The sequence below is a fragment of the Palaemon carinicauda genome, chromosome 10 (genome assembly GCF_036898095.1).
Source record: "Palaemon carinicauda isolate YSFRI2023 chromosome 10, ASM3689809v2, whole genome shotgun sequence".
In the NCBI taxonomy this organism is placed as follows: domain Eukaryota; kingdom Metazoa; phylum Arthropoda; class Malacostraca; order Decapoda; family Palaemonidae; genus Palaemon; species Palaemon carinicauda.
In genome coordinates this window covers 121,110,941-121,120,940 of record NC_090734.1, presented here as the reverse complement: position 1 = coordinate 121,120,940, position 10,000 = coordinate 121,110,941, and the positions used below count along the sequence as shown (strand labels likewise).

Genomic DNA, 10,000 nt, shown 5'->3' with positions numbered 1-10,000 from the left:
AACAATACTGTATAATAATAATAATAATAATAATAATAATAATAATAATAATAATAATAATAATAATAATAATAATAATGAGAAGAAGAAGAAGAAGAAGAAGAAGAAGCCACCTACGCCTCAGGGAACTAAATGTTCAAACAACAGCCGTTTCTTCTTAAGAGGTTGACTCCAGAGAAAACTAACAGAAGAGTTGATGCTGTATTATTTTTTGACTGCTGTAAGAAACTGTGGTCATCATTATCATTATTATTAATTGCTAAGGTACAACCCTAGTTGGAAAAGCAGGATGCCAGAAGCACAATGGCTCCAACAGGGAAAATAGCCCTGTGAGGAAAGGAAACAATAAAAATCAAATATTTTAAGAATAACATCAAAATAGATATGTCCTATATAAACTATACAAACTTTAACATAACAGGAGAAAGAGAAATAATATAGAATTGTATGCCCGAGTGTACCCTCAAGCAAGAGAACTCTAACCCAAGACAGGGGAAGATCATGGTACAGAAGACTAGAGAACAATGATTTAATTTTGGAGTGTCCTTGAAAAGCTGCTTACCATAACTAGTCTCTCTTCTACCCTTACCTAGAGGAAAGTGGCTTCTAAACAATAACAGTGCAGTACCCCTTCGGGTGAAGAAGAATTGTTGGGTAGTCTCAGTGTTGTTAGGTGTGTGATGACAGAAGGGAGTATGTAAAAAATAGGCCAGACTATTCGGTGTATGTGTAGGCAAAGGGGAGATGAACCGTGACCAGTGAGAAGGCTCCAATGTAATATTGTCTGGTCAGTCAAGGCCCCGCAATTCTCTAGCGGTAGTATCTCAACAGAACCAGCAAAACTTGCGAATAATATGAGAAAAACTAGAAAAATTAAAAATAAAGGAAATAGATATTGCTGCCCCCCCCCCCAAAAAAAAAAAAAAAAAACGAAAAACTAGTGGAAAAGTAGTAACTGAAACAAACAAGAACCAAACTAAAAACCAACAGAAACCAGACAGCACATACTTCTATGAAGTAATTATACTTTTATCTAAAAACCAGATATTCAACAATACAGATGTAACCCTTATCAAAGACAGTCCCTTACTCATGATCTCAAGTTTGCTTAATTGGGATAAAGACGAGGGAAGGCACTCAAACAGATTGATTTACTATGTAAGACTGAAATCACAAAAGACTACATCATATCTATGACAAAAAAGACAGGTCTTCAGAGTTTGTCCTCCGGAGTTGTTCATAAAGGTAATACGGAGTGATGCCCTATTATCCCCTCTTAAAATTATTGCAAACAATCTAAAGAGCTACTCATAGGCTCTTTAAGGCTGATTCACACGACCCGTTTTCTTTCCGACAGGCTGGCCAGTGGCTAACCGCCGTCGAAATATTGTACTTTCACACGAGGCGTTCCGTATCCGTTTACCCGCGCGCGGTTTTCATTGTTTACTTAGACTCTGTCACGTGAGGACCGAGTAAATTACGATAATTTTGACACTATAAGATGTTACTTGATAACTGTGTTGATAAAATAAGTTATGCAACTTCATTATACCTTATGCCCCATGCCAAGAATATTAGAATTATGATAAACACCTGTTTTATTTAATGCCTCTCCAGTCATTTTCTATATCTTTTCTTTATGTAAATTATTTCTATACATCTTGTTTGCCATGTCAAACATCTCATCATACCCTTAAAAAAGTTCAATTAACCTCTAATACATGGTGTCAACAACAAACTAACTAATTTCTATGACTATAATATGAGGAAAAGTCGGGGTTGTATGCCACGAAACGAACGGGTACGATATAGGTCCTCGTTCACACAAAACATCATCCACCCGTTGGTTGGGACGGGTGGCTAATGTCCGTCAAACCGGACGAGGTTTCTTGGAAAGAAAGCCGGGCCGACTCGAACGGCTGACGTCCGAGGGCCGCCGTCAGCCTAACGGGTCGTGTGAACAGTTTCATTTGAATACACGCAAGAAAGCTAGACGCCGGTTAACCGACGGCCAGCCTGTCGGAAAGAAAACGGGTCGTGTGAATCGGCCTTTGGACGGCTGACGTCCGAGGGCCGCCGTCAGCCTAATGGGTCGTGTGAACAGTTGCATTCGAATACACGCAAGAAAGCTAGACGCCGGTTAACCGACGGCCAGCCTGTCGGAAAGAAAACGGGTCGTGTGAATCGGCCATATATTGATCATCATGTTCTCAAATTTGTTCCATCTCTACAATTAATGAAATCCACCAGCACGCTGAGTCAAGAGGACAGAAGGAAATTGGGGCCATACTGCAAAATGACCTAATGCTAATCATCTAGAAACAGTTGTTTGGTAACAGCACAGTCAATTAGTCTCCAATTTTTAAAAGGTAGAACTTGCCAGTGAAAAGATAAACCGTATAAATATGAAGACTTGCTAAAAACTATCAAGTTAAAGCCCTCATCTTATTATCCCCCCCCCCACACACCTTTGAGAATAAAAGGTTTAGAGTTAGTATATGGTATATTGCTTTTCCATTGTCCTCCCCCTTTTCCTTAATGGAACTGGCGCCGGATGATCCTACCCTCTCGGTTTTAGCAAGTATATATGGGCTGAGATTGTCATCCTTACCAATGGATGAAGGAGGGGCTTATGTGACAATAGTGACACCTTACCGTTCTGAGTTGTTTTCGTTATTTAGGCTCAGGCCATACTGCATTCCGTTTTTCCATCTATGGTTGTAGCTTTGCTTATGATAGTGCTGATACTGGTAATATTATTGATAATAACAATATAGCTTAACTAAGCTGATTGGCCAGTTTATATATATATATATATATATATATATATATATATATATATATATATATATATATATATATATATATATATATATATATGTGTGTGTGTGTGTGTGTGTGTGTGTGTGTGTGTGAGACACAAGAAATTGGTCATTGCGTATTCAACCCAGAGGTAGCATGAATTCGATATTAAAAACGGTTTGAGGTCGTGTGTTAGGTTGTATTAAAATCATATTTGTGAGTTGCACAGTTTATATATATATATATATATATATATATATATATATATATATATATATATATATATATATATATATATATATATATATATATGTATGTGTGTGTGTGTGTTTGCGTTTATGTATTTGATGACAGGGCTTTGCTGAAATATCGATAACAGCAAAAACTGTTTGACCTTAGATGTAGTGGTGTTAGTGAACATACGACTAAAAGTTTAATTTCTTGAAAGTACTAGTCAGAGCCACCCATACTTGGTTGGTTTGCTAAGCGATCAGACGAAAATCTCCTACCATCACCTTTCCTCACTGGCCAGTGGTGATAAAAACTGGCCAACCCCTAGACATGAATTGACTTGTGAGAAGACTTTGTCCAGTAGTTTTATATATATATATATATATATATATATATATATATATATATATATATATATATATATATATATATATATATATATATATATATATATAGAGAGAGAGAGAGAGAGAGAGAGAGAGAGAGAGAGAGAGAGAGAGAGAGAGAGACTTGCGTAGAGCTTTTTTTTTAATTCGTTATATACTGTATGTTATATCAATAGATTTTGGAATCTGTTCTATCCATATCATACTCGCATAAAAGGAGTTTTTCGTTATATATGCAGTTACACTTTTAACATGTGGTAGAGTTCTTATAACAATCTGATAATATTTAGTATGTGATGTCGTTAGTACTATCTTTGAATTATCGGTTATTATATAAAATGTTGTGAAACTATTTAGGACCTTGGCACGTTGGGTCGTTAGTAATCAAACACTCTTTGTTTATTTTCACTGAAGTCAAGTAAATATTAATTTGATAAAGTTTTACTATAAATCATGTTGTAATTTAAAGCTGCCCTGTTCCGCTTTAGAACAATTATCAGTTTTGTTTGCACTACCTAAGGTTTGACCAAAAATGCGCCACCGGCTTATTATTGGGTAACTGGCAACTGTGACACTTGTACACTCAGGTGCACCCCATGATCCATGCAAAATATTTTGTTTGTATGGTGTTTTCGTGTTTCTTTGGATCAAAACTCATATTACTATTTAATGTAACCGTTTTCCTTCACGCTTAGTGAAATAATTCTATAGGTTAGCTGTAAACTTTCTTAATTTCTCAATTTATGATGAAAACAAGTTATCTGCAGAGAAAGGATAATGCATCTCACCTACGATGCTACACGGTTTTGCTTTTGGACGCGTCATTAGTGAAAAATGTCTTATAGAAAGGCTGAGAGAATGAAAGAATATGTTTTAAAAAATGACGGATTGAAAGGATCGCAGAATGCCAAACACATTGTGCGCAAAAAAAGTCGATAATGTGCAACATTTTGGTGGTAGTGGTGCAGCAGCAGCAGCAGGCGCGTCGTCGTGGTGTTCTGTTGTGTGGCGAGAAGCGGCAACTCTGCCGGCGAGTGGCTATCGGTGATGCCACTTGCTGTAGATTTATCACTAGTGTTGTGTCGCTGGTGCTGGAGAGTGGATGCACGCGCCCTGTCTCTCTCTCTCTCTGTCTCTCGCTCGTTGTCGTATCGCTTAATGGTGGTTCCTTTTTGTAATAACACTCGAAAGTGCTTTTGATCTGAAGACCCGGAGGTTTAGAGCGTTTTTGTAGGGGGACGGCGTTTAGGCCTATTGTCTCGCACTATGAGGAACTCTAGTAGGATTTGACACTAGGAAGCTCCCTGGAACTATTACTAGCCTAATTGGATTGCGAGTTCGGGCTGAAAAGGGACTACTCTATTAGAAATTCGTATCGTGGAAGGGAAGATAAAAAGAAGAATTTGACGTGACGAAACATATCTCTTCTGTGCATTCAAGGTAAGGAAGGTGGTCCATTTTGGTATTGCTAAAAGGGAGAGATTGGAAATACGGAAGGCAAACCGGTTAGCCTAGCGCAGATGAGAGCAGAAGTGTCAAGTGTACAATCACGAGCGTAGCCTATAGGCCTATGTCAGATTTTGACAAATGATACGTGATTTTAAATCTTATTTCAATTAATCGCAATTAATTTGTATATGTACTAAGATTTTTTGTATCTAGGTTATCTTCAAAAACCCAAAATGAGGGACTCCAGTTTTACCGCAAACGAGGGGATATAGACAGTACTGTAGTAAGCTTTGCCGAAGGCAAACAGTTAATCCAATAGCAATTCTTATTCATATTTTACGTTTCATTCATATATATATATATATATATATATATATATATATATATATATATATATATATATATATATATATAGTAGCGTTACCATTATGAATTTTGTGCTGATGGGGCAAACTTCAGCTACCTTTTTACAGTTTGGTGACCCGTGCAGTTACTTATGTGCTGTTTTTCTCTGGCGTTACCACAGTTTTAGAGGAAATCGCTTATATACATATATATATATATATATATATATATATATATATATATATATATATATATATATATATATATATATATATATATATATATTGTATATCGTAAATATGTTTGTTTGTTTGTTTGTTTGCTTATTGATAAAAGATGGGTGAAGGTTTCATCGAGAGGTAATGTAATTCATACATTGATGAGAGTGTGACATCTCCAGCATGACAAAATTGCTACATAGGCCTAGCGGTCAATAAGTTTTACGCTCTTTGCATTCTCTCTCTCTCTCTCTCTCTCTCTCTCTCTCTCTCTCTCTCTCTCTCTCTCTCTCTCTCTCTCTCTCTCTGTGTGTGTGTGTGTGCGTGCTCGTGTATTGATGAAAGGTTTGGCTATCATTATAATAAGATTTATTTTGAACATTGTAAAGATAAATCAATAGATTATAGTTATTGTTATCAGTGTTAATGTACTGACGACGTCTTGAAACATACAGTAAGCATGATTATGCCAAAGGTGTAAATTTGCTTACACTTCCGATAAACAATTGAGAAAATTGTTTTGTTTGTGTAAGATTTCCCGAGACGAATAATATTATGTATGCACAAAGTAGCGTTCAGAAATACTTATATGCAGTGCATACATATGCTAAACAGCTTATTAGTAGGGGTTTAAAAATCTATCAATTTGATTGTTATACAGTGTAGGTACATACAGCGGGAATCAGGTTTTCAATTTCGCGTATGGGCGAAAGTTAGTTATTTAGTTACGTTGTAGTGATACTGAAAACTTTGATAGTTATTGTTATTGACTGTTGTTACATATTTTTTCCGTGTCTTTCGAAAATGTGTGCCCTTGCATCGTAATTGATCCACACATAATGTATACAATATCTCTGCAGTCCTTTTACGTTATTTTCGTCTTATCAAGGAGTCTTTCCTTAAGATAAACAAGTTTGAACTGTTAGGAAAACACCCGCATAGTCTCACATCAAGAAAATCATAATGGTAGTAGAAAGCTTTAAGTACTTATTTAGAAATTTGCCAAAATTATTAGATAGTACTTCGAAATAAGAAATGTTACTTACTTGAATAACACGCATATATATATATATATATATATATATATATATATATATATATATATATATATATATATATATATATGGATGGATAGATAGATAGATAAATGTGTAAACCTATATATTTGTGCGGTTGTGGGGTTACATGTCACACACCTACTGTACATAATCTCAATAATAAATATACTGGGTGCATGCATTTCTCGTTGAAATCTTTTGAAAACACACATATACGATATATTCTGTATATATCACACATATTCGGCTCCCGTCTTCGAAAGAATTGGACATGGAGGGAGGGGAAAGAAGATAAATTGAATCTCGGTGTTTGCGTGCAGGCTATCACCTCACCAATTGAACTTTGTTTTTTTTATCCTGTTTACTTTCCCTTTGATCTAATTCTATCACCATATTATAGAAAGATAGAGAATGGCATAGGATAGTTTCCCCTCTTCGGAGAACCGGGACAAAATCTAACAATGTGTAATTAATTATTTTTAGAGGGGGGGGGGGGTTAGTGAAGATCCTGATGATGAATTAGTTTTGTGTTTCAATTTCAATAGATTAGTTTCTGTACCTTCGATGTGATTAGGGAAAATGTTATAACAAAAAGTACAAATTTCAACATATTGCCAAAGTTATTTATATTGCAAAATCGCGAATTGATAATTTGTTTAGCTAGAATAACAACCTTTTGATCAAGCGAATCATATGTTGTGGTTTTTATTTGGCTTGTGAGGATGAGATTCATAAAATCAAATTAGGTGTTGGAACCCTTGAGCTTATAGCATCCTGTTTTTCCATCTAGGGTTGTAGCTTAGCAAGTAATATTAATAATAATATGATTATTGTCGATTTTATTATTATTAGTAGTAGTAGTAGTAGTAGTAGTAGTAGTAGTAGTAGTATTTGTAGTGGTAGTATCATTGTCATTATGAAACTAGCAAAGTCCTAACTTATAAAGTGAGTATCCAATGAATAGAATGCACATATAAAAAAAAACAAGTTAATAGTTGCTCTAGAATCAAATAAAATGTAAATGATTAAGGCAGTTAATTGCAGGAAGGCATACGAGAAAAAGACCCTAATTTCACAAAATGTACGAATCTTAGTCTCTGTGTTTAATTCCATATTTAACCAGAATATCTTATCAAATATTATCTTCCATAACATTGTATCCCGCATATACTAAATACAAAATTATAGTTATCGTGTCCCTGATTTTTCACACCACTTAACAGTATACCACGTTCAACATAATCACATTGTTTAAGATGCATTCTCTATATCCTTTTTTTTTTTTTTTTTTTTTTTTCAAATGATGAATGTAAGAGGTCAATTATATACACTATATTGCAACCAAAGGTTTGCCACCCAACTTGACACTCATTGTAATAACATACCTCGAGAAAATATGTACGATTGATAAAACAAAACTTAAGGAAAGCATTCCAATTTACCTTATATATAATAGACTCGCCATTGTATTCATTTTTAAGAGTTTGTCGTCCAATGCTTATCACTACCATTACTATTCATATTGATATTTGCCACGACGTTTTCCAAGCATTCATTCCTTTCCCGAAAGGACACGTAACGGGAGTGAGATCGTCAGGATGCTATTGTTCGGACACAAAAGAAGTCGGGTCGCTACGGTTCTATTGGTTTTATTTATCTCCTGTTTACCGAAACTATTGAAAGAGTGGCGTCAGCATAATGTTGTTCGGTAATTGTTGTGATTTTTTTTCATTTCTTGTTTTTTTTTGAAAAAAAAAAAAAAAAAATCCGGAAAACAATTATCAGGAATCACCTCTTTGAACCATTCTTTTGAACTACCCAAAAGAAACTATAAAGCCATTTTTTTCATATCGTATACCCTATTTGCCTGTTTATAAAGTATCTAGCTTTTTTTTTTTTTTTTTTTTTTTTTTTTTTTTTTTTTTTTTTTTTTTTTTTTGAGTAACGCGGAAGGTTTGATTTAGAATATAGTAGTTTATTTTAGATAATTAATGTATATGTTGGTTATGAAACATTTGTTGATATTTTAGGAAAAAAACTTGTACGTCTTTTTTGTATATAATGTATGTATGCATGTACTGTATGTGTTCATTAGCGGGTTAATCTTCGTCTATTGGTGTGATATATTGTTCTTTGTTTTCAATTTCACCTGGGACTGTGTTTCATATTGGAGCAATGCTTTGATATACAATTGTTCGGTGGTCACCGAAGCTTCCAAAGGGAATGCTGGAGACAGAAATTTGATTTATGAGGTCAACGCCGCGTCTTTGTTATCAAAGAATTCTATTCAGATAGATAGTCTACGCCCTGTGGGAGACCTGAGATTTTTACCTCACTATTTGTAGATTGTAACTTGGATCATTCTTCATCTTTGTAAATGTAAACATTATTTTCTTCCTTCTGTACAGTATTAATCTAATATAAACATTCAACACGTGTTCAGTGATTGTTCCATATACATATATATATATATATATATATATATATATATATATATATATATATATATATATATATATATATATATATATATATATATATATACTGTATATATTGGTGTATGTGTGTATTACAAATAAATACTATGTCGTTGTTATGGAGAGAACCTAGTACAATGATATAGGATAAAAGAATATAGAAAAGTACTATATTTTCTTTATCAAGTGACTACAGTTCTCTGTGTAATTTACAAAATTCCAGTTATATTTGGATATTTTTCGTTTAGCATTATGGAACCTTCTCTTCACACACAGATATATATACACACATTAGTGTACATGACCTGTAAATATTTAGATAGATATACGGACATGACTGTTCCCTCTCCCCTTACTGTGGGACAGGGAGAGGTGAGCAGGATCACACATATATATATATATATATATATATATATATATATATATATATATATAATATATATATATATATATATATATATATATATTGTGTGTGTGAGTTTGTCTGTGTCTGTGTGCGTGCGTGTTCAGGTATCATTTACAGGAACTTGTGATATTTGTATGCAGAATATCGTAAGGGAAGTCCCTTACTATTGTCGTCTATTATGACATTGAAGATATTTACAGTGTACGTAAAGGTGAAAGCCACGTATGCAGATAAAAAGATGTTTATATCTGGAAATATTTGCTTCCTCTTCATAAATCTTATTTCTTGATGATACCCGAGATATACATTTTATCAGATATTAAAAGGCAACTTGTTTTCCTGTTATTTAAACCGATCTCATTGCAGACACTATGTTATTTAAACGTTGTACTTCTCTGTAAAAATGAATTAATTCATTCGTACTCTGATATTTATCTATTATCAACGCTTTTTTCTAGTGGACTTAATTATATTTATTTTGAAATTCTTAGAACATTTCAGTTTCTTATTTCTTGTGCGATTTAAAGCAGGGGTTTTCTTTCAGCATTATCTAGCATCGCATTGTTGTCGTGTATATTAGGTGAACAGTTGGTTTTTCCAGTTATTTACTAGTAAGAGTATTATGCTA

General features: G+C 34.0%; 1 protein-coding gene across 1 annotated transcript in view; it reads left to right on the top strand.

Moving 5' to 3' along the window:
* The first annotated feature begins 4,478 nt into the window (after window positions 1-4,478).
* Window positions 4,479-10,000, top strand: part of LOC137648222 (probable ATP-dependent RNA helicase ddx17) — a 453,496-nt gene continuing 447,974 nt past the window's right edge. Inside the window, exon 1 of the mRNA XM_068381145.1 lies at window positions 4,479-4,859. The gene's annotated coding sequence lies outside the window, so the exon portion shown is untranslated. The remainder of the gene's footprint in view (window positions 4,860-10,000) is intronic.